This window comes from Gouania willdenowi, chromosome 4, assembly GCF_900634775.1.
Source record: "Gouania willdenowi chromosome 4, fGouWil2.1, whole genome shotgun sequence".
Classification (NCBI taxonomy): Eukaryota; Metazoa; Chordata; class Actinopteri; order Blenniiformes; family Gobiesocidae; genus Gouania; species Gouania willdenowi.
The window spans coordinates 33519718-33544791 of record NC_041047.1 but is presented as its reverse complement, the minus strand read 5'-3'; the positions used below and the strand labels follow the sequence as shown (position 1 = coordinate 33544791).

The 25074-nt window shown below is 40.1% G+C and overlaps 1 pseudogene; it reads right to left on the bottom strand.

Annotated features, from left to right (window-relative positions):
- Window positions 1–1644: 1644 nt before the first annotated feature.
- On the bottom strand, window positions 1645–17419 carry LOC114462209 (uncharacterized; annotated as a pseudogene).
- Window positions 17420–25074: the final 7655 nt, after the last annotated feature.

Here is a 25074-nt window from a genome sequence, read left to right as displayed (position 1 = left end):
ACACACACACTATTATAATGTCTCTATCTAATCGTACTACTACCGTATTATTGTTATTGCTATTATATTATTTTTTTTTTGTATTATATTCTTTTATCTTATAGTTACTGGTATTCTCATTGTATTATTATTATTGCTATTACCTTATAATTTTATGTTTTTATTGTATTATAGTTACTGGATTTTCATTATATTATTTTGTTATTGTATAATTGTACTACTATTGTATTAGTTACTGGTGTTCCCATTGTATTATTAGCATTGCTATATTACCATTCTATTACCTCAGAATTATTTAATATTGTATATTATTCATTATTACTCCAAAATACATACATTACAGAAAAATACAACAAACATATGAAAATGACTTACAATACACAAAACTAAATATTTATACAAAAAAACACAAAATAACAAAAATGCACAAAACTACACTAAAAAAGATTCCAGAATCACACTGCAATGGCAACAAAAAACAATTATACAAAAAACACAACATAAAGATCCAAACTCAGGCCTAATAATCCAACCCAATAACAATGTTTCCCCCTTTTTGAGTATAATGAACTACACATTTTCGGAAAGCACGGGGGCATGCCTATTACATGACAAGGGTCCCTGGTCACTGACGAGCATGTGGCGTTCGCATAGGCTCCGCCCCTTCCCTAACTACAAGTGAAAGAATCCCTTTGCCAGCTTGTGGAGCTCGACCATAATTAAAAGGTAGATATAAATTGTACTGACATGGATTATTCTGACGGCTCCTTTTTAATTACTTGTCATATTAAGGTGCGTGAGAGCACCATTTCCCCTCAGGGATCAATGATTTACTGAATCTGAGCAGGTTTAATGATTAAGTTTTGATCAACTTACTTTAAATTAACCTAATTTAAATGATCCTGATGACATTTTTCCAGACTGTAATGACTAAACAAAAACAAATGGATAAAATGATGCATCGGTTATTTCACCTCTAGGGGCCAGAATATTTCACAGTATTAGTAGCTATCATTAGGCTACGATGTTTAAGACAAGAAACAACTGTTTCCTACGGATCTTCTGTAGCACTGATGAGATGTTGTTCAAACACTCCGAGCAGGAGAAGCTGATCATGTGTTCACGATTGCCACAGCGCTACACGAGAAAAGAGCGGAGCTTTACAGACACAAATTAAGCAGGAACTTGTGGCTCCGTATTTAGGAGTGAGTGATGAGTTGCATAGCTTTTTGGCAGTTTTGACAATGTTTCGGGTGGTTTAGACGCTGTTTGAAGTGCACACATCGGGAGGGGGGAGGACAGTGCACCTAATGAGTTCTTAGCCACAAGTTGATGGCGCTTCATCCCATTCTGTCAATTTCCGCGTTCAACAGTGGATTCTGTTTTCATTGGTTGATTCGTGTTTCTGTCCACGATTCTGTTAATGAGGAATTGAAAGCAGTTGAATTGAAGAGGTTAGTCAAAGAGACAAAAACATGCTTCAACTGCAGCAAAGAAACTGCAGACCTTTATTCTCTGGAGCTTCGGCGATGTCCTGCAATGCAGGGTTCTGCAGCTACATCGCCTCGATGCTGCGCACGCTGCATATTGGTATGCGGGACTGGCTGGGGCCCTTGGGGGCTTGATTTTGACAATAGCTAAGGCTCATCGTGCAGCTTCCTCCTTGTGTCCTGTGTGGCCGGTGATGCGGCCGATGTTCTGGGGTGGGCTGCTGCCGGTGCTGCCTCTGAACTGGTTCCATCTGGCCTGAGGTCTGGCCTCTGCTGATTCTGGACCCGGCTCCCGGTGGGCACCTGCCCGGCCTGGTGCTGATCGCATGGGTGGGGGTGGTTGGTGGACACTGGCAGGGTGCCTCAGGGTTGGGGGTTTGGGCAGTAGCATGCACTGGCATGCCTTGGTTTGTGGAATAAGCTTGTATTGGGCTTAACCCGTTGATCCCAAATATCAGTTTTAGGTATAACGACTCACCCCTTCCCTCTGTTCATTATACATAAGCCTGGTGCTGTGTCACCCACTTCAATTGCTCCACACTTCTCACCAGAATGTCTTAACTGAATACACAACAAAATACAATGCCTTGCGAAAGTATTTGGCCCCCTTGAACTTTTCAACCTTTTGCCACATTTCAGCATTCAAACTTAAAGATATAAAACAGTATTTTTTTGTGAAAAATCAACAAGTGGGACACAATCATGAAGTGAAACAAAATTTATTGGATATTTCAAACATTTTTAACAAATAAAAAAACTGAAAAATTGGGCGTGCAAAATTATTCAGCAACCTTAAGTTAATAATTTGTAGCGCCACTTTTTGCTGCGATAACTGCTCTAAGTCGCTTGGGGTATGTCTCTATCAGTTTTGCACATTGAGAGACTGGAATATTTGCCCATTCCTCCTTGCAAAACAGCTCGAGCTCAGTGACGTTGGATGGACAGCGTTTGTGAACAGCAGTTTTCAGTTGTTTCCACAGATTCTCGATTGGATTCAGGTCTGGACTTTGACTTGGCCATTCTAACACCTGGATATGTTTAATTGTGAACCACTCCATTGTAGATTTAGCTTTATGTTTTGGATCATTGTCTTGTTGGAAGACAAATCTCCGTCCCAGTCTCAGGTCTTTTGCAGACTCCATCAGGTTTTCTTCCAGAATGGTCCTGTATTTGGCTCCATTCATCTTCCCATCAATTTTAACCATCTTCCCTGTCCCTGCTGAATAAAAGCAGGCCCAAACCATGATGCTGCCACCACCATGTTTGACAGTGGGGATGGTGTGTTCAGGGTGATGAGCTGTGTTGCGTTTACGCCAAACATAACATTTTGCATTGTTGCCAAAAAGTTTGATTTTGGTTTCGTCCGACCAGAGCACCTTCTTCCACATGTTTGGTGTGTCTCCCAGGTGGCTTGTGGCAAACTTTAAACGACACATTTTATGGATATCTTTAAGAAATGGCTTTCTTCTTGCCACTCTTCCATAAAGGCCAGAGTTGTGCAGTATACGACTGATTGTTGTCCTGTTGACAGAGTCTCCCACCTCAGCTGTACATTTCTGCAGTTCATCCAGAGTGATCATGGGCCTCTTGGCAGCATCTCTGATCAGTTTTCTCCTTGTATGAGCTGAAAGTTTAGAGGGACGGGTCTTTGTAGATTTGCAGTGGTCTGATACTCCTTCCATTTCAATATTATCGCTTGCACAGTGCTCCTTGGGATGTTTAAAGCTTGGGAAATCTTTTTGTATCCAAATCCGGCTTTAAACTTCTCCACAACAGTATCTCGGACCTGCCTGGTGTGTTCCTTGGTCTTCATGATGCTCTCTGCGCTTTAAACTGACCTCTGAGACTATCACAGAGCAGATGCATTTATACGGAGACTTGATTACACACAGGTGGATTCTATTTATCATCATTAGTCATTTAGATCAACATTGGATCATTCAGAGATCCTCACTGAACTTTTGGAGAGAGTCTGCTGAGTGTCAATATTATTCCTTTTATTTCAAAGATTCTTGAGAAAGTTGTGGCAGCTCAGCTCTGTGAATTTCTTCAAAACAACAGCCTGTTCGAGGACTTCCAGTCAGGTTTTAGAGCTCAACACAGCACAGAGACTGCTTTAGTTAAAGTAACTAATGATCTACTCTGGGCTTCAGATGAAGGACGACTCTCAGTGCTGGTTTTATTAGATCTTAGTGCAGCTTTTGACACTATAGATCACTATATTCTACTAGAGAGATTAGAGAAATTACTTGGAATCACAGGGACTGCCCTAAACTGGTTTAAGTCCTACCTATCTGATAGGTACCAGTTTGTACACGTGAATAATAAGTCTTCTGTGTACACTAAAGTAAGCTACGGGGTTCCTCAGGGCTCTGTGCTAGGTCCAATCCTCTTCTGTATCTATATGATCCCCCTTGGTAATGTTATGAGAAAATACTCTGTTAACTTTCACTGCTATGCTGATGATACCCAACTGTATGTATCAATGAAGCCAGGTGAGATAAATCAGCTATCTAAACTTGAGGCCTGTCTAAAGGACATTAGGGCCTGGATGGACCAAAATTTTCTTCTTCTCAACTCAGACAAGACTGAGGTCATTGTACTGGGCCCACGACACCTTAGAGAAACCTATGCTAGCCTAACTGCCCTAGATGGCATTACTCTGGCACAAAGCACAACTGTTAGAAACCTTGGGGTTCTATTTGATCAGGACTTATCCTTCAACTCTCACATAAAACAAACTTCAAGAACTGCCTTCTTTCATCTCCGTAACATTGCTAAAATCAGATCTATCCTGTCTCAGGGCGACGCCGAAAAACTAGTCCATGCTTTTGTTACCTCTAGACTGGATTATTGTAACTCTCTTTTAGCAGGCTGCCCGAGCAAGTCGCTTAAGACACTTCAGCTGGTTCAAAATGCTGCAGCACGTGTACTGACTAAAACTAGGAGAAGAGATCACATTACTCCTGTATTAGCCTCTCTGCATTGGCTTCCCATAAAATATAGAATAGAATTCAAGATTCTTCTTCTCACTTATAAAGCCCTAAATGGACAGGCACCAGTCTATCTCAAGGAGCTTGTAGTGCCATACGATTGTATGGCACTACAAGAACACTACGCTCTCAAAATGCTGGACTACTCGTTGTTCCATTCGTCTCTAAAAGTAGTATAGGAGGAAGAGCTTTCAGTTATCAGGCCCCACTTCTCTGGAACCATCTACCAACCACGGTTCGGGGGGCAGACACCCTCTCTACCTTTAAGGTTAGGCTCAAAACATTCCTCTTTGGTAAAGCTTTTAGTTAGGAACCAGCTCATAGCTCATAATTAAGATGCAATAGGCATAGACTGCCGGGGGGGGTCTGGCATGCTCGGTTGGAGAGAGGTTGGAGAGGGCGTTAAGAGAGAGGTCATTTAGGTTAGAGAGGGACCGGAGAGGGTCCCATTCCTCTCTCAAACACTCCCTCTATGTCTGCTTCTTCCCTTGTGTGTTTGCTCCTGTACTCCTTCTGGCTTTTGTCTTGCAGGTCCGTGGGATCCTTAGTGTGGAGTTACAGAGTCTCAGCGGCTCTCTCTCCACCCTCTCCTCTGCACACACCCAACACAGCATAACGTGGATGGCTGTTCATCATAGGAATGGGATCCACACAAGGTTCCTGCTGCTTAACAGAAGGTTTTCCTTGCCGCCATGATGAATTCATGTTGGGTGTGGGATACATATGTATGTGTATATACGTATATATGCATATGTGTGTATCCATAAAATGAAGAGTCCGTCCTTAAGACTGCTCTACTGTAAAGTGTCTTGAGATACCATTGGTTATGATTTGACGCTATACAAATAAAGACTGATTGATTGATTGATTGACTGAAAGTAAAGGGGCTGAATAATTTTGCACGCCCAAGTTTCGATTTTTTATTTGTTAAAAATGTTTGAAATATCCAATAAATTTCGTTTCACTTCATGATTGTGTCCCACTTGTTGTTGATTCTTCACAAAAAATTACTGTTTTATATCTTTAAGTTTGAAGGCTGAAATGTGGCAAAAGGTCAAAAAGTTCAAGGGGGCCGAATACTTTCGCAAGGCACTGTGTGCACAACACGCACAACTGTAACATCACATTGAACTCTCAACTTAAAATAGTCGACTCTTCTCCACCCCTTCCGTCCTCCCTCTTTCCTGTTCCCTTCCCCTTCACCAATGTGTAACACTGCCCTCTCTTTTTATTTTAAAAATTGGCTTGATCAAATAGTATGGAGATAGATTTGTCTTTATTATTCAATCAAAAAAACCTTTTTAATCAAAAAAAAGTTTGCTTCAATCACAAATAAATATTTTCAATCTTTAATTGAAAATAGTTTTTTTTGATTGAAAAGTTTTTTTTTTGATATATTAAAGACACAAATCTACCTCCATATAATAGCAGGGGTTTACGCTTTTAGGCTATGGGTGAGTGAAATTTCATTCAAACCATCATGAGGCATTGGTTAAATTAATTATTGAGAATTTAATTCAAATTTCAACCACAGTTTCTTCCAATATGAAAACGCTGTTCAGTGCCTCCGTTATTCTCTCCCACAGAGTGTTTAAATGTGCTCCTTAAATTCCAGTTTTCACACGACCAAAAAGCACATCTTTGTTTTTCTCCACTTCAGCAGTGAGGATGCTGATTTTCATCTCGGGGATTTGTTTATATCCTTTCCGATGTTTGTTTGACCTTAGTAGGCGGGTCCTCCGAACCAAGAATATTTGAGGGTGTAACATGTTAATGACAATTTCAGCTGCTGCATTTATCAACACCTGATCATTTGTATGCTGTGATTGGTCAAATATGACGCAAATTCCACGTTCATCCTGTCGTACGACTAAATGTGCACTCAGATTTGAACCTGTTTTCATGCAAGGTTGATAAATGAGGGCCACTGTCTCCAACTTTTGCAGTCAAATTGTTTTCATCAACGAAGATTTGTTACTCTTCATTGGGATTTTTTTTTTCACTTTTCATATTGCATATTATTGAGTATTTCATATCGTGAGCCCTATACTGTATTTCATATTGTATTGTGAGTTGACTATTAATAAATTAAGTAAACAGCCCATATATCAACTTCGTTGTTATCGGTTCATTGTCTGTAGCATCCTTATCTGTAACCATAGTAACAGAGAAAAGCAGAACGAATGTCTGTTAAAACTAACAAACTACGTTCACCACCAGCATTTGTCTGGTGACTTTTTGCAATAGGATGATATGGATTACACATTGAAAATTGAACTTGCCTTGCTCTTGTTTTTTATGTCAGCCAATGGAATTCTGTGATGACTTTGTCTGTCGTGTCATTGCCAAATAAAACTCAAATATCCCCCTGATGATTAAGGTCAGTCACTCTCCCAACAGGCTATAAGCCTTAAAGAGTAGGGGGGGTTGTCAAAAGAGAGGGTTGTATTGTTCATTTGAAATCCTTGGCTGTCTTGATAAAGTTTGTTGTTAAAACCTTTTCAGCAGGTTCTCTGTTGGTGAAAGTTTTCCTCTGAGGCAGTTTTGACCTATTGACTTTTGTTTGTGTATCAGTTAAGAGGGTTTAAGCTTCTTCCTGGGAAGTTTATCCCTGGATCACAGGGATTTGAGAGGGCTCACCGGTCATTTGCTGTCACTATCCCTCAGATGTAGGGGCTGCTTTATTCAGAAAATTTGATGGAAATGTGTTGGACCAATTTGGCTTTAGAAGGATTGGCTAAACATCAGTTCAGTCATACAGTGGATTATCTCAAAGCTGTGATGAACACTTTACAAAGACAGATCAGTTAAACACACCCATTTAAAAATGTTCCAATTCAATTTTTTCTCAACATTCAGTAATAACCAGCTAACATTTATTTTTAATAATCATAGCAGATTATTGAACGTGGTGCTACAATTCTGACATTGTAAAGCTGTGCATGCATATGAAGCTGTTAATGGTAAAGGCTTTGGCAGTTCTTAATCCTGGTGAGGTGAGATTATCAAAACAGACAGCACTCATTTAATCGAGTTCATCATTAGGTGTCAAGTGCGATTATACACTGATTTGCACACATTCTACAAAATACTATGATGCTAACTGTTAGGATACACATCACTCCAAGCAGTGACTGAGCAGTTTGATGCTGACTTAATACAAACACAAATGGGTAACGTATGGGGCGTGCGGTGATCAATAAATTAACAAATCAATAAATAACAAAGTATCGCTGCTCGGTAAAGTAGTGCTTAGCACATCCACCTCTCAGCAAGAAAGTCTAGGGTTCAACCAGTGGGCGTGCACTGTAGCTGTTCCCGCTCAATGTTCTTTAAGCCAAAATACGGCGCGCAGGGGCACTTCCATCTTGCAAATTTGAGGTCATTTGGAGCCAGAGTCTTCACAGTATGGTCCAGCAGGAGGAGCCCTGGTAACACGCCCCGCCCATTTAGTGTACTGCCCTGATGACTTACTCAGCCCAGCTACACCAAGAACATAAGCATCTTTCCCGCTGGAAATTCTACCAGCGCAGCCTGGCCGGGAGTGGTGCCCATGCACCCCCACAGATGCCTGCGCATCCCCCACAAGTGCGCCCAACGGCAAGAAATGCCTGCCTTTAATGTGGCCGGTTTGATCTGGGTGGGTGATAGATGGGGTTACTTTTTCAAGTCGAATGTTTGGTGTTGTTTTACTTTTGACCTTTTATTTATTTTAGGGCTCCCATCTCAAGCGGCTCATTTTAATGTATTCCACACCAGAGTGTGCGCTGAACACTCTCTGCTGGTTAATCTCCTATCTTCCTTGTTCCCCCTTCCCCTCCCGGCCTTTGTAAAAAATGGACACAACAGGCGAGTCGGAAACAAGCACAGCATAGAAACGAGTCCTGGAATAAGACTGAAAGCACTGAAAGTATGCAAGAATTTCAGGTTGACTGATGAGAAAATATTCAGGTATACACTATGTAGAACTTCCCTGTCTTATCACAGGAGCACAATCACGATGCACAAGCTCCTATAAAGTAAGCACACCGGAGTTGTTTAACGTGGGAAAAGGAAAAGACAACTTCAAGTAAATGATTATTAATTAAATGTAGAGTGTCTTAAACCTTGCCATGGACGCAAGTGTAAAGGCGAGCCAAATATAAGCATTCTCCTCTTTTTTCAGTGCAGTTCATTAAAAGTAGGACACACGATATATGTGGTACCTGGAGAAGTAAGTAAACTTTCAATTTTTGGCCTTATGTTTTTTAAACCAGTACCCCAAAACGGCCATCGAATATATTCGGCCGAATATTGCAAAAAAAAGCAACATTCGGCTTTCGGTTTAGTGAGTTAAAAGCAAGGCCAGATAGTAGCGTGTGATCGAAAAAATGTGTGCGCGTTGCTGCAGAACCAGTAGCAGCAGCTCCTTTCCAAACACAGCCAGACTCTCCTTTCCGTTTTCCGCTCTCCGTCCAATTCCACAATCCAGTCCCTTGTTTGCGCTGTGACCCACTAATCGTAAACATCCCCATTGTTTCCTCCTTGCTTTTAAATGACATCCTTTCTGTTGCAGACTAGGAGAGCTGAGGTAAGGTAGCACGGCCTTGGGCCTCAGTGTTTTAAGTGGGAGACCCCTGCCTCTGTCATCACGGCATCAAAATCTCCGACAAACACCTACAACATGAGTAGGGTTGGGCATCGTTTGGATTTTAACGATTCTGATTCTCAATTTCGATTCCTGTTCTAAATGATTCTCGATTCCGATTCTTTAAGTTGTGCAGGTCAACAGGTCACAGATTTCACAGGAACATTTTTTCATTTGAAAAAGCCCTAACACAGGCCATTTTTATTAATTCACTTAGTTGATACAGTTTCATTTGGTTGCTGTACTGTAACTAGGGTATTCAACTACAAAGGTTTCCAACTGTAACTGTAAAAGTGAAACTTTCTGAAATAACACCACAAACAAGTTGGCAGCAGTCAAAAACAAAGAGCTGCAGCTCAGGTAGATGTGAAACAAAATAAAACAAACTCAAACAAACCCTGGAACACTCATGTGACTCAATCAACAGTTCTTGTTGAGAAAGATTATTATTATTCTGGACACAGTGGAAACAAACTATAAAAAATATTATTATATTGTGTTTATATTGTAGGGAAGATATTATATACATAAATGTAAATGGAGTCTAAAGCCACAAAAAAAAAAAACACCACTTTAAAAAGAAAATAGACTAATAGAAGACCTCTTTACAGTTATTTGGGTCATTTTGCGCTTGTGCGACTTGCAGCGATGACGCACTGATGACGATAATCCAAGATGGCGACGGCCCGCACTACAATGACACTATTTAAGAGCCTTAAAAGACACGGATATAATGACAAGAGTGGATGGACGAAGGCACAAACATGCAGACTTTCACAAGGACACACACAGAAAAGGCCTCACCGGACTGCTGACACTAGGACCCGGAGGCGGAGTAAATGCGTCCCCGTAAGGCATTCACAGACTGTAATATCACCAGGTTTACCATTTTACCAGTTGTTAGAGCTACTATCTTTGCCTGGGAGCAAATATTTATTCCTGGTGAGTGTTTTCCAGAGTTTTACTGGGATTTTTTTCTCTTCCGCTCCACAGTCCAAACTGAAACCATGTGTTATTGTCGAACTGCTGCTTCAAAACCACAATCAAAAATGAAAACAGTTCTCATGTGTGGTTTTCTGTTATAGTCATAAACATGCGGACTTTCCAACGGACACATACGGACTTATTAAACACACACGGACCTCGGAAAACTCGGTAAACGGAACAGGCTTCATTGACTGGCAGGCACAAGGACCCAGAGGCGGAGTAAATGTGTCCCCGTACTGCATTCATCAGTTTATCATTTTACCAGTTATCAGAGCTACTATCTTTACCAGGGAGCAAATATTTATTTCTGGTTATTGTTTTCCGGAGTTTTACTGGGCTTTTTACCGGTGATTAGTTACTATCTCCCTTCTGCTCCACGGTCCAAACTGAAACCGCAGCCAGACACACACACAAACACACACAGCAGTCGTTTTCTGATAGCATCTTATACAAACCCCGTGTAAACAAACAGAGCAAGCCGCGGAATCAAACTAGTGCGGGCATTTAGGAATCGGAAAAAATAATCGAAATGCAAACATTCGTAACGGTTCTGGAACCGGACGTTAGGAACTGGTTCCTATTTGGTGCCCAATCCTAAACATGAGACATGTCCCCAGCTAAATGATGGAGAGTTGGTTGAAATGAAATATTGACAAATAAATGTATTTTGTCAAAGTTCTTGTTAGTTTTCATTTGTAATTTCTGGTTGATTAAAACTAGCATTAGGAGGCCACAGTGCAGAGAGAGCCGCTAGAATGGAGGTGAGGACATCAGTCTTAAGGTATAAATCAACGTTAAAACAGGCCAAAGCCATGTTAAAAAAGGCCACATTTTTTTTCTTCGCCGGAATGCATCATGTCACTAAAGTCTCACTCTTGTCATTTTCTGTAACTTGGCTGCCCTGGGTGACGTCACCTACCAACATGGGCAAAATCCATCTCTCCCGTTTGGAGCTGACTTTTTACAAAATGTGGAATAACAAGGGAGGGCGGAAACCAAACTTTTTCAACTTTGGCCCTCTGAATGAGGCTAAAGGAATGTACAGTATATCACTGTTAGAAAGTTCTTTTTTCATCATACCTCCCCTTTAATGCACTTTTTTTGGAATGCATGTTTTGTTTTATTTGAAGGCCTAATATAAATGAAAAACTTTGTGCTTTTTTTGAAAAGCAAAGGCTACTGGAATATTGTCATAATATTCAATAAACATTTACTTTCTTTAAAAAAAACATATCTAAAAATGTATTCTAGGCTATTTATGCACTATTTAAAAAAAAACATGAAAAACTTAACAACCGTATTCGGCCAAGCGTTTATATTTTAAACGGCTTCGGCCTCAAATTTTCATTTTAGTGCATCCCTAAAAAACACCCTGTTTTAGAAACAGACATTTGCTCTTACATGGTTTCAGCTGTTTTATTTCCGGGAGGAAGGATTGTGAAATTACGAAACCAATAACGGCCCACAGACAGACACAGCTATGTATTTTGATTTAACTATATAACTATTTTCCCACCTGTTGTAAAGGGGTATATTTACGGGTGCAAAATGTGGGTGCAATTTTCCTGGTTTAATTCTATTGGACATGTGCATGATAAATGTGTTTGTTGTTTTTTTAACTCACTTTTATATTTTTTGTTTGTTGTATTTTTCTGTAACTAGTACAGTGCCCGTCGGAAGTATGTATTCATGTGGGAGCTTAAGTAGAGTTAATTATGGCCAAATGAGAATGTTTGAACACTGAGTGAGTCCTTTTGTGGCTGGATTCCCACCACCACACCATGTTAGAGGTTAGTTTGTTAGTGTGTTAGTTCTTAGTAGTAATAGTACGTAGTATCAGTGTGCGTGCCGCTCAGACGCTCCTCCCCCTCATGTCTCGTTTGGTCTAATTTGTGTTGATTTCAAAATCAAAAACGTTTTAAGCGTAACTAAAGAAGTTAAAAATAATGGAAGCACACTCTCAGATTCTGTGTAGTATGAGGGTTAAGAGAACTGTAAGCCGGGTCAGAAGTGGGAGCCTGTTTAGGCTTCACCACAACTGGGTCTGTATGGACCTCCAACTGCTTCTAGCCTCCCCCAACTACTGAGTGAGTATGAGAGAATGGTTTACTGAGTCAGTACTTCAGTATATACAACATTGCTTAGAAAGTGTCGCTTTTTCTTAGTTTCTTCGTCTAGAGCAAGTATACGAAGTCTGTTTGATCTTCCAACTCTGCTGGCGGAAACATAAAATTGTTCATGGCTGAAGAAATCTCTTGTGCTGAAAACACCAACATGCTGCAAAGATTGACCCTGTGACTTATTCACAGTCATGGCAAAGCATGGTCTCACTGGAAATTGTTTGCATCTTAAGGTGAATGGGAAGATGTTGTCAGATGGTATAAGTGTGATTCGTGGAAATAAGTGTGCGTCCAGCATTTACACCAATTACAGATTTTGTAACTAAGAGGTGTGGCAGGATTTCTTCGATAATGTATCTTGAGCCATTATAATGTCCATTTTGTTGGTCAAAGTTTCGCAGTAGCATGATCACCATTCCAACTTTTAAAGAAATGCGATGAGGAGGCATTCCGGATGGGCAGTGTGTGTTTAAAAACTCAGTTGGGTACATATGATGACCCTCAGAATCTGCTGTGTCAATGCTGTTGCAAACGTGTTCTCCTGGAAAGATCTTGGTCATGTACTCATTTACTGTGTCGACTTCAGAGTTAGTTGGGCATAATATGACACGTTCACATAGCCACGTTGGGCAGGAAATGTTGGCCAGCATGTCTTCATACACCCAATTTACAATGTCTTTTAGTTTGTCACCAGAAATTGTCAGTGTGTCGTTGAGTTTAATTGCGAATTCACCTTCTTCTGGAACTATTGGAATTTTTGCCTCGCCAAGGTCTAAGAGGAATTTGGCAAAGTTTTCTTCAGCTTGTTGATGTTCTGTAGCTTGCGAGATTTTTTATTTATTTATTCAGTTTATTTCCGACATGGTTACATTCACTTTTTTTTTTTTTTTTTGTACATGCCGAAAAAGGAGACGAGAGAAGCAGTTTGCTTATCCGGGTCCCGTCCCCTGTGATTCCCCTGTGATTCTCATGTTTATTGTTAGACTGAGAGTTTCAACATTTTTCCATAGGTATGAGCTCTTGCAACACCGTCCTATGATCTTGGTTCGGCTACCGTGTGGCACAACGATCAGTATTTGCCTCCAGTCGCCACCAAAGACCATTGTGATGCCACCAAATGATTTGTCTGATCTACGAAGCCACCGAAATGTACGGTCTGCTGCTTCTAATGCACGGCAATTCATCATCGTCACTTCATCCACAACCATGAGATGTGCGATCCTAATGAGTGTGGCAGTGTTGTCATGTTCACTGACAGCGCAAGTGGATTCATCAGTGAGAATGAGAAGACATTTTGTTCTACTGTGAAAGGTGGTGCCTTTTGGCAGTAGGGTGGCGATGCCACTCGCGGCTGTTGCAACTGCCACTTTGCCTTTTGCACGGACTTTGTTCAGGATGTGGCACAATACAAAGGTTTTTCCTGTCCCACCACTTGCATCAAGCGCAATCATCTTTCCAAGTCCCTGTTCTTTGCTGCTCGGGATTAAGTGTGTTTTCTATTTGAGTAATTTGAGCGTGAAGTTCCTCCATGTTGTGCTCCGTCTCGTGCTGGATGATGTGGGGAGTCTGATTTTGATCATGAAGTGGATTAGGCTCAGGGAGTCCAAAGTTTCCACCCAGTGTGAAACCATGTCTTTCAATATGGTCCTTGAGGTCGAGTAGCACTTGATTCAGAATGTTCTCATTTGGCTCATTTATTGCAGTTGTAGGGGAACAAGGGATGATTAATATTCAAAAATATTAATTATTAATTTTTAATATGTTCGCTGCCAGAGGTGCCATCTAGAATTGAGTTTTAAGTGTCCTAGATCACTTTATTTTAGTTAATTGTTACAGTTCCTTGTTTTTGTAGTGGGTTCTTGACGTCAGAATAGAGGTTTAATAAAGGTTTAAATGTCAATAAAAACACAGCGTTTACAATATGTACATGTTTATTTTACAGGCTATTACCACGATGATAGATTAGGCAGTTTCACAATTATTCACAGTTATTTTGACTCATTGGTATCACACAAAATGTACATTTTAACACAGCTGTATGGTATCTACACATTCTGAGTGTTTTAGATGTTTGCGTGAATTTGGGATTTATAGGGATTTCCTAATGCTCTGAGGAAGAAGGAAAATGGAAAGTTAAAGTAATGAAATTAATAAAACTTTACCAAAATGAAAAATATGGACTATGAATCTAGAATTTTCGATTGAGAGAATTTGTTAAGTTATAAACCACCTTTTTGCCAGAATTGTGTGTGCGTGCAGTTTTACCCTCCTTTGAACAGGCGTGATGATGACAGCTCCTTCTGCGTAACCAGCAGTGTGTGGGAAAAAAACTTTTCCTGTGTTTTTCCGAAGACGTTTTCCGCTCATTCACTGTACGGGCCCGCGGGATACATGTCGGCCTGGCTGGGGTTCTGGTTCTCCTACACGGCACCACTCCTGGACGTCGATGGGTAGTTTAACTAACATGTTCTCAAATCAAAGATGCTAGAGTTCGTTAAAGCTTACTCATGGGAGGCTATAAAAATTGATTTGCTCCAAAAATTAAAAACTGCTTGGTTAATTTCAAAAATGGAGATAAAACTTAAAGTTAGTCATTGTGGAAGTGACTGGTAGCCACTTCCTGACTGGAGAGAAGTTCAATCAATATCTCAAAAATTCTGCATCACTAAACTGAATAACATCTAACTGTTAAGTCAGATGCAAAGAGGAGGACTAGACAGAGGTGAGAGCGCTGGAACTGAGCAAGACGTAAGAGCGTGTGAAAAGGGGGAGCGAGGCCTTTTATAAACATGTCAAGAGGTTATCTGATTGGTCAAAACACATCTGCAGTGTGGGAATGAGTGAAACCTGATTGGCTGGCAGAAAGAAGCGGGAGGCTTAACTTTCCTGTAAAGAAGACAAGATGGTGGGGCTATCCCACATGTGCTTCTTAAACAAAGAGTCATAAAACCAGATAGGGTGTTACCATGTTAGGTCTAAAATGGAGCATGGTGTGTGCCAATTGCATGAACCCTTGAAACATGACTTTCAATTGATTATCCCTTAAATGACTGATTTGAATTATTTCTAGCTTTAAGCATAACAAAGGAGGACAAATACACTTTTGATCAATGATCATGGAATATGAAGTTCTAAACATTTCCCTTGAAATGTGATTGCATTAGTGCTTAAATATGTCAGATGGAGGCACACGATGAGTCTCTTTCCTGTAGACAAATGGTTAAAATCGAGGTCCCATGTCTGAAATTCGTTTAAATCACAGTTCTGCCTTTAAAGCATCAGATGGTGTATAGGTTTTATTTTTATTTCTTCCTTTTTACTCTTCATGTTGAAAAGGATGTCTCTGGTGTAGGGTGTCAGGTTACATCCCTGTTATCTCTGTGGGATGTCTGTTCTTTGGGGAGGATGGGTGTCAGCAAAGAGTCTGCAGGAAGAAGGGCTGGGATTTGAAGAAATGTTCCTTGGTCCATTTTTTCATTGTCTGTTTTTGAGTCATAAAAGTGTAATAAAATTCCAAACGTGCGACAGTGTTTTTACCGCCTTTTGACCATCGACCAGGGTTCCTACACAGTCCTGTGCATGAAGTCTTCACAAAGAACATGTTTGTGCCTTTCCCAAAACTGCAAGTGCTCTCCTCTAAGCACAAACATGAGCATGGTGGCAAATACTTCACATCGTGCTGGGCCAACGGTTACATTTGCAGCTTCCTCCATAACAGAATCCACTTCCTGGTCATTGTCAACAATGCCATCTGCAATGCAGGCAGCCAGATAGGTGTCCATGGCCACATCTCCAACTTTACGGAGATCTCTAAAGGAAGCAGGTCCTGGGATACGGTATAAAAGGATGCGGAGATAGAACAGTTCAGCAGTGTGTGGGTTTAAGGCATCATTGGAATGCGTCCAACTGTGTCGGCCATGCGATAATCGTGGGTACTTAGTCTTTTTTTTCGCAATTGAAAAGTCTTACCTCTGTATATGAAGTGTTGAAATACATCTAGGTACACAATGTGTCGCATGTGTGGATGTAGAGACATTGTTTTCAAAAAGGCAGTCAGTGTAGTTGCAGGTGGTTCTGCGTCCAGTACGTTGTGGACAGTGCCGTCATCATTGAACGTGATGACCTGTTCATTCTCTAAATTAATTGCCAGCGTTTTTACGGGCGTTTTTTTTTGTTGGATAGGGAATTCATAGATTCGCCAGTAGGCCTCAGATGCAGTGATGTACCGACCTAACTCATAGCGTGTCACCTCATCGTATCTCAGTTGTTCACGGTCAGCCACATCCAACCTCACAAGACATTGATCTGGACCCTTCTCCAAGTATTTGTACAAATACTTGACACTGGAGACAGCACAGACAATTTCAAGGTTAATGTGTGCATTGTATCGGAGCAGGAGGTATGGATTGTATGGCACAACCCACTCATTATTGACGGACACATTTATGCCCCCTCTGATCGTCTTTAAGATGGGAGAGCCAGGTGCATCTTCAGCTCGTCTTCTGTACAGTGGGTAAAAGTTGTCTCAGAAGCTTGTGGTATGTCTCAACTGTTTGGGGTAGTCCTTTGAACACTTTCTGTCAACCATGCATGGACTGTTACGATTCCATTGTCCACATGGGCCGTGAATCATATGTGATGTGACAATGTGATGTAGATGTGGATTTGTGTCTTTGTTTGGAATCTCTGCAGATACAATGCGATCAATATCAGTGGAGGTCCTGGGTTTGTCACGTTGCACCATGGTGATGAGCATATGTACTGTATATGAGGAATATGTCTTTTTTGAGTTTCTTTCACCATCACAAATGCATCCACATGTCCCAGTATGTCATGTTTCAGAAGGTCTGTGAGTAGAGGTTCCACCTTCATGTGGAATACTCTGGCAGTGATGTCTGGTCTTTGATGGGTCTGCTGACCTTCAAAAAGCGATCTTTTATTCTCAGCCTAGTTGGGGTTGCAAGTGAAGGTGAGGAAGAAGTCTGGTTTGCCTTTGACTCTGACCAAGGCCATGGCGTCTTGGAATTCTTTGGCGTACCATCTTGGTGATCCATAAATCGTCGGGGGCAGTATGGTTAGGCGTCCCGGGATGATCTCAGTGTCACTACTCAGGGCATCAACAATGACACTGTATTTTTCTGCCTTGATGGATTTCTGGTTGTGGCAAATCCAGTTGAGATGTTGTGATTCAATTTTAGCCATCATGTCACATACAAACTGTTGTGTGAGTTTTCCACCACAATGCAGCAAATTGAAGTGATGATCAGTGTTGTGCACTTAAAGGTGGAATTGGTAAAAGTTTGTTGGGGTGACACCTATCAGTTCAGTGTGGTATCCTTGAGAGCCCTGTGGCAGAAGAAGCACATATCATAACGGATCATATGCTGGATGAATGGCATCAATTTTCTGAAGTTGTCCTCCTCTGAGGTGAAGAGTGACAGCCAGCTTTCCAAATTGCTCAGTAGGAGTGGTTCCTGGAGCAATTGACTGCAACATCGCTGTCCAGTGACGGAAGATTCACAGTGCCACGATGAAGGTCACGACGGCGAGAGTGAGCTGTTAAGACAATTCTCAGATCATCAGCAGTGTCATTTTGGTTCATGTACTCAATTGCTGACTTGAACTGTTGTACATATGGGTTGCACCTGTGAATGGCCTCTTGTGCTCTAAGCAAGAATTCTTCATTCAGATCACTGTTTGAGGCATGAGTACGGCGTAATTCCACTTCATGGGAAGGTTCATGAAAGTAGATCAGAGCAAAGTTGGGCATTTGACCCTGTTCAGGAAGGGGCCGGCAATGAAATTAAAACCTTTTCCTTGTATTCGTATGCCTGGGTTGAAACCAGGAATAGCGATCTCTTTTATGCCAATGCTTGCCATTGCCAATGCATTGTTGTATTGTTTAGCTTGTTTAACAAAGTTTTGATTCATGAAAAGGTCCTTGATAGCATTTGGAGGCTGTGGTGGGAATGAGCCAGGTTTAGGTCTCTGCTGCACGGCGTATTACCTTGCGCGCAGCGTTGCCCGTCAAGCGATTATGCCGTTCTTCGCTCGTCTCTGCTGCGCGACGTGCTGCCTCACGTGCAGCGGTGCTTGCCAGGCGATTTTTCCGTTCTTCACTCGTCTCTGCTGCACGACGTGTTTGATCGCGTGCAACGGTGCTTGCCAGGCCATTTTTCCGTTCTTCGCCTGTTTGAGCTGCACGACGTGTTGCCCCGACTAACAGAGAAAGTTGGTCACACCAGTGCCACCACTGGATAAGTTTGTGTAGAGCCCTGATAATAATAAAGATAATGATACGGATATAATATTATTAGTGAAAATAGTAATAGTAATAAAAGTAATGTTATAATGATAATAATAGTGATAATTGCAAAAACAAAATAACCTAACCCTAAAATACTGTAATGAATACCAGTAAATAATAAGGTAATATGATAATTTAGCAATGCTAATACAGTGGCAATAAATATGATGATGATATAGCAATGCTAATAATACAATGATAATATGGATCTAGCATTAATAGTGAAAGTAGTAATAGTAATAAAAGTAAAGTTATAATGATATTAATAGTAATATTTGCAATAACAAAATAATGTAATATGCTTAAAACTATTAATAATAAACTAAATTAAAATAAACACTGCAATGAATACCAGTAACTATAAGATAAAACAATAATAATAAAGACTAATATTTATTCACATCATTCATCGCTCCGTCGATGCGTCGACTACGTGTATAACCTCGAGCACCATGTGATAAACTTTAGCTTAGCTTTCTTAACTGCCGACATTAGACGTATGTGCACGTTTAAACGGACTTTGCGGGTTTTCGGATGCCGATAGATGAATAGCAGTTGATTCACAGTTCATCTGTTACGCCTTCAAAATGGATAACGGAAGTCGTCTCTCAACAGATGTGATCTATTCAGTGAGCTCCCGTGTTTGAGAAGCTAACGATAGCATGGCACAGGAGGGAGTCGAGGAGGAGTGGCCGCATGCGTGACTTTTGCTCGCGTGAGGAGATGTGTAGTGAAATAGATATAGATGGTACGGTACGCTAGCGCCCCCTCACACCCTGAGGTCAAAAGTTGAATAGGTTTCACTTCGGGGCCGTCCAGAAGTGAAATAAAATTGAAATAAACTTTTTGAAATGACCAAATTACTCCAAAATGACAGATACACACACTCTGGGTATTTGGAACCCGTCGACCGAGTTTCAGGTCGAACTGGCTTCGCGTCGGGGAGATATTTGCTCCACACACACACACACACACACACACACACAGACCTCCCTTGAATTATAGTATAGATGTATGTTTTTTGGAGTCATGTGTATCTTTGTTGTGTTTTTGTGCATTTTTTTTTTTTGTATAAATGTGTTGTTTTTTTTTTTTTAATTTTAAATTTTTTTTTGTAATATATATTTTTTGGAGTCGTGTATTTTTGTCTCTTTCTGTTGTGTTTTTGTGCATTTTTGGTATAATTGTTGTTTTTGTTGCCATTGTAGTGTGATTCTGGAGTCAATTTGTGTATTTTTTTTATAAATATTTAGTTTTGTGTATTTTGAGCCATTTTCATATTTTTGTTGTATTTTTCTGTAATGTATGTTTTTTGAAGTCATCATGTGTATTTTTTAATCTTTCAGTTGTCTTTTTGTGCATTTTTTTGTATAATCATTGTTTTATGTTGCCATTGTAGTGTGATTCTGGACAGAGGCATTTCAACAGGGTAGACTACACAGGCAATTGTCTAGGACCACAAGCTAAAGGGGGCCCCGAGGGACGGCTGACATTGGTCAATTTCAATGACAAAATAATGAAACTGCTTTGAGACGCTGCAGCGACAGCACTTCAAAAATCCCCTGCACGGGGTCCTTTCTGAGTAGTCACTGGCTAGTTGCTCGTAGGGGGCCACGACAGACGGCAGATATCAGTGACACAACTTGAAACCCACGGACACATTACAGTGATACGTCGGGAACCTCCTTAAAGGGGCCCCACTACTACCGGACCCTGCATCAACGTGCTGTTGTTATCAAACACACACCGAAAAAATTAAGCGGACATATCCCACAGGGCTCATGAAAAGAAGAAAATAACAAGAAGAGGATGAAAAGAAAAAACGTGATAGTGGTAAGTGAGAATGCGTAAGCTGTGTTACATTATAAAAAAGTTTGTCCCAGTTAGTCCCAGGCAAACTCCCAGTCATCCACCCAGCACCAGAAAAGTTAACTGCACATTCAAGTCTGTGTATTCAGCCATTTACTTCTAAACACATTCATGAAGTGTGTTTATATGTATATATTAATCATTCAAATTTGACAGTGTGGTTAACAACAAACTTCTGTGGCATGACAAACTTAGAGCACATATTTATTCTTACTTTACACCAATTTTTACAGCTTTATGTTAAGAAGTAGACCAGCTTTGCTTACACATCATGTCTTGTTGCTAATGGTTGTGTACATACTGTACATTCATAGACACACAATAAGTTAGTCCTTTGCTGCCAATGATATTTTCTCCCAGAATGAAGTGTTTGTTGTCAAATGGTAAAACTAATACATCCATAAATGTTCTGCTATAGCCTAAATGTTACATTAAATAAAATGTTAACATTAAGCATTAAAGTTGTTACTGCAAATTAATGTTCATTAATTATTCCATACCTCTCTACATAAAAGTAGGAACTTAGGTAGTTTAACTTTTTTAAATACATTTTAAAGTTTAAAATATATCATGGAGCTATCTGATTTGATATGACAGCACAAATATTTGTCAAACAATTGCTTCTTATACTATTTTCTTTCTTGCAATATCAACTTCAGATCATGAGGGGGGTCTTGAAGAAGAAGAGTAGGACATGATGGCACCTTCATGCAGCACCAGCATGGCAGCACAGCATTCCATCACCACCTCCCCACCACCCAATGACACCACATCACCAGAACAGAAGGTACTCAAATAATAGCAAATCAAATTATAACCAATGATCTTGCGCTGTGGTGAGAAATGGTTAGTGTACTCAATTCCTTGTTTTTTTTTTTTTTTTTTTTTTTTTTCCTGCTTGGTTGCATTTTTATCATACTTATCATACATTTCAGTTATGTTTGTTTTTCTGGCATTTATTGGCATTTACTTGTGTGTAAAGTTTGTTTTTAGTTTAGATAGCCATGTCATTTATTTTATATGTTAATTATTTAATAAAGTATTTCTTTACTGATCCGTTTTCCTGAACTTCATTCATCATCATTCTGGGGCCGGGAGGCCCCATAGTCCTTCTTGCCTAGGGCCCCCAGGGGCATTTCTAGACCGGAGAAGACAAACAGAAGACAAGCAGAAAGGTGCAAAACAAACAATAGGAGCTGAAATTAATTTGTAAAATTAGTTGGGGAAAAAACAAACAAACATGGAGATATTTATTGGGTGTTGAAAAACCTGAACTGCAAAAAAAGGAAGGCTGCTGCTGACACAGGGGAAAATGAAGATGAAAGAGGATCTGAAAAGAAGAAGAAATTGAGGAGTTTTGATACTAAAGAGATGTCGGGTTGTGAGTGGCTGCAATTCCACCATTTGTTCACCATTAAAATGTTCACTACACAGTTTTTGAGGAATGGGATTTGTTTACATTTGAAGAGTATGCATGTTAGTAAAATATTTTTTCTCTACAGTACAGTAATTGTTAGTACTGATTACTTCTATTCCTTCTAACTTCAAACAATTAAGTTTGTTTATAAAGTTATGAGAATATAGTTAATAAAAGGTTTACTTCTCCGACACACCCAAAGTTCCATATTGCACCTTTTAGGCATTGCTACAACATAGTTTTTAAATTAAATGTTTATATTTTCACCATTTTACTGTATTTCTGCAATCAATTAAAATAAAAACTATTTAAAGAAACGTCAACACTTAAATCTATTCAGTGGCTCTCATAATGTGATTTATTTTCGCTGAAAAACATTTTGGCTGGTGGAAAATCTGGTTGGCTGGTAACTTTAAGAATCTACTGGCCATGCTGGCTGGTGATCTGAAAAGTTAATTTACAGCTCTGAACACAACCCATCTGCTTTGAAAATATGTCTGCGTTCTTAAAGTTCTCTATAAAACTTAGTAAGTGTTCAGCACTAGCAGCAGACAAAAACTTATTCAGAGAATAAATTCTTGAGAATTTCATGCCTCCTTTGCGAACTGGTGGAATGGGACCACTGATATACTCTTTAGGCTGTAAATTGCTCACAGTTTCCAACAAATGAATAAAATTATTCTACACCTCAGACTGTTCCTTCCTGACATAATTTATTAAAAAAATGAATCTTCACAACTGGGTATTTGTACCTTCACAATGTGCAAGAATTTGTCTGCCAAGGTCTTATACCATGTTCATCGGTAAGCAAATAACTTTCACATTTTTGTTTAAAATCTTCTGAGTATTTTTGACAGTCACTTCTCCAATGATCAGTATGAGGATCCCTCTTTTTCCTATGGAGCTTCTTTTTTTCCTCTTGTTCATTCTCATTCACCAGTGAGGAAAATCTCTTTTCCAGCTTTACATGGAACTGGGCTTGTGGTTCAGTGCATCTTCTTCCTTTCACCAATGTCCATTTCTGTGTCTGAACAGAAAAGTCAGTGAAAGAACCTGCTCTTTGTTGTTGAGACAGTGAAGGCCAGCCGCTCTCTGTGTTCCCTGTGCATCTCTGTCTGTGTCTGCGACTGTCTGTTGAACAGCAAAAACCATGCACAATTATCTTCTTCCTGGGCTCCCCCTTGTACCAAAAGGTCTCTGGCACAAATATGATATCTCATATAAAGGCTCGATGCCTTACGGCGGATTCTGCCATAGCATCACCGGTGGCCATTTTGACCCAGGCCGCTCTTTTGTGTGTGTGTGTGTGTGTGTGTGTGTGTGTGTGTGTGTGTGTGTGTGTGTGTGTGTGTGTGTGTGTGTGTGTGTGTGTGTGTGTGTGTGTGTGTGTGTGTGTGTGTGTGTGTGTGTGTGTGTGTGTGTGTGTGTGTGTGTGTGTGTGTGCACCTATCTGAAGTTCAATGGGAAAATAAGTAGGTCATCCAAAACTATTGACGGAAATGTAATATAATTATCCATAAGTGCAGTGTTATAACGACACCTTTGACCATAACAACCGAAACCGTTTGAAAACCGGTAGAAAATTCAGCAAGTTATTGTTATTTAAAAAGTGCATGCACCACTACTGTGAGCGAGCTGACCAGGACAAGATGGCCGCCAGTGAGGACGTGCAATTCCATTGGCCGACAGCGCAGAGGAGACATCTAAGCCTTTATATATATATCAATGGGTCTGACCATGTACTGTACATTTATTATCAGCATCTTTAGACAACCTACGTGTGTTCAAGCTATTGAAGTTCTTCTAAAGAACAAAGTAAGCTACAAATATTGATATGCTTTGTGTACTGCTGACTGATATGTGATTTATTTTTTATTGTGGGTTTATGAGGAAGTGAGCAGCTGTGTTTGGTGCTTTGCAAACATTCTATTTTTTAAAATACATTTTAATCAATCTCATTTTTTAAGTGTTACTGTGTCCATAATGAATACAAAGAAGTGGAACAAACTGCCAGCAGAGCTGAAGTTAGCATCCAATGTAAGAAAATTTAAATCCAAGTTAAAGGCTCTCTTTTTCTCGAGAGCGTATGACTAATATTGATTAATTATTTAATAACTGTAAAAGTAATAATACTAAAGCTGCAAGCAGCGATGAACGGGCCCTTGCAACCACACGCATGTCGGGAAGTGGTGCGCGTTGAGGTGTGTTGCATGTCGGGGTATGGCAGGAATGTGAAAGTGTTGAGACGTAGCTGACCATTTTCAAGGATGCAATGTTCTGTGCAAATGCTATGAGTATGAATTACGGTTAAGTTAAACCATAACTAATTTTTTTGGCATACAAATGAAAGCTGCTATAATTAATTAGCATCTACTTAGCTCAACAAACTCTTAATAACTTCCATAAGCGTAGTACATCATCCAAGTGAACAGGCTGCTAAGAGGAATATTTCAATCTATAAAGATTCAAACATTATTTTTTGTGATATATATATATATATATATGTGTGTGTGTGTGTGTCAGGACAAACTTATTGTATGATTTTAATATTCATGCATTCATCACTTTAATCGCGTGGAGATTTAAACCTTTATACTGGGTAGGAACTTCCGGAGCTGGCATTTGATCCACACACAGATGTGATAAACTATGTTATAGCATAAACTACATATCACATGCATTTTATTCTTTAGATGTTTAACACGTTTTGTTGCTGAAACATATAAGGGAAATGCCCATGTTGCAAATAATTTTCATCATTTCGGGTTAACAGTATTATTCACTGGGATTTTAAGTGGTTGTTTTATTATTTGAAATTTAGTGTGCCACCCTAATCCGAGTCTGTGCCCCTGCAGTGTCCCCCAACCAAGATTACCTAGACCTGCCCCTGGATTTGAACTGGCTGCCCTCCATTTACAAGCCCACTTAATTAAGCCACTGCCAACATTAATGATTTAGTAGTTTTGAAATACAGTTTCATGTTGTCAGGATTTTTCTCCCAATTTCCTCTCCATCAGCAACATCAAGGACCTTCCCAAATGATGGTAGCAGGCTGAAATGACAGCTGGTGTGATGTAATAATATCCACAGTCGCCTCAAGAGAAGTTATAAAGAGCAATATCTAGTTCCATGGATTGAGATAAGCTTTGGTAGATTAATTGTCCGGGATGCTGAAATGTTTATTACATAAAGCTCTGTTTATGAAACAATGTGTCATTGCTGTAACAGAACAACACTGATTTAGCAGATGGCTTAAGCTCTGAG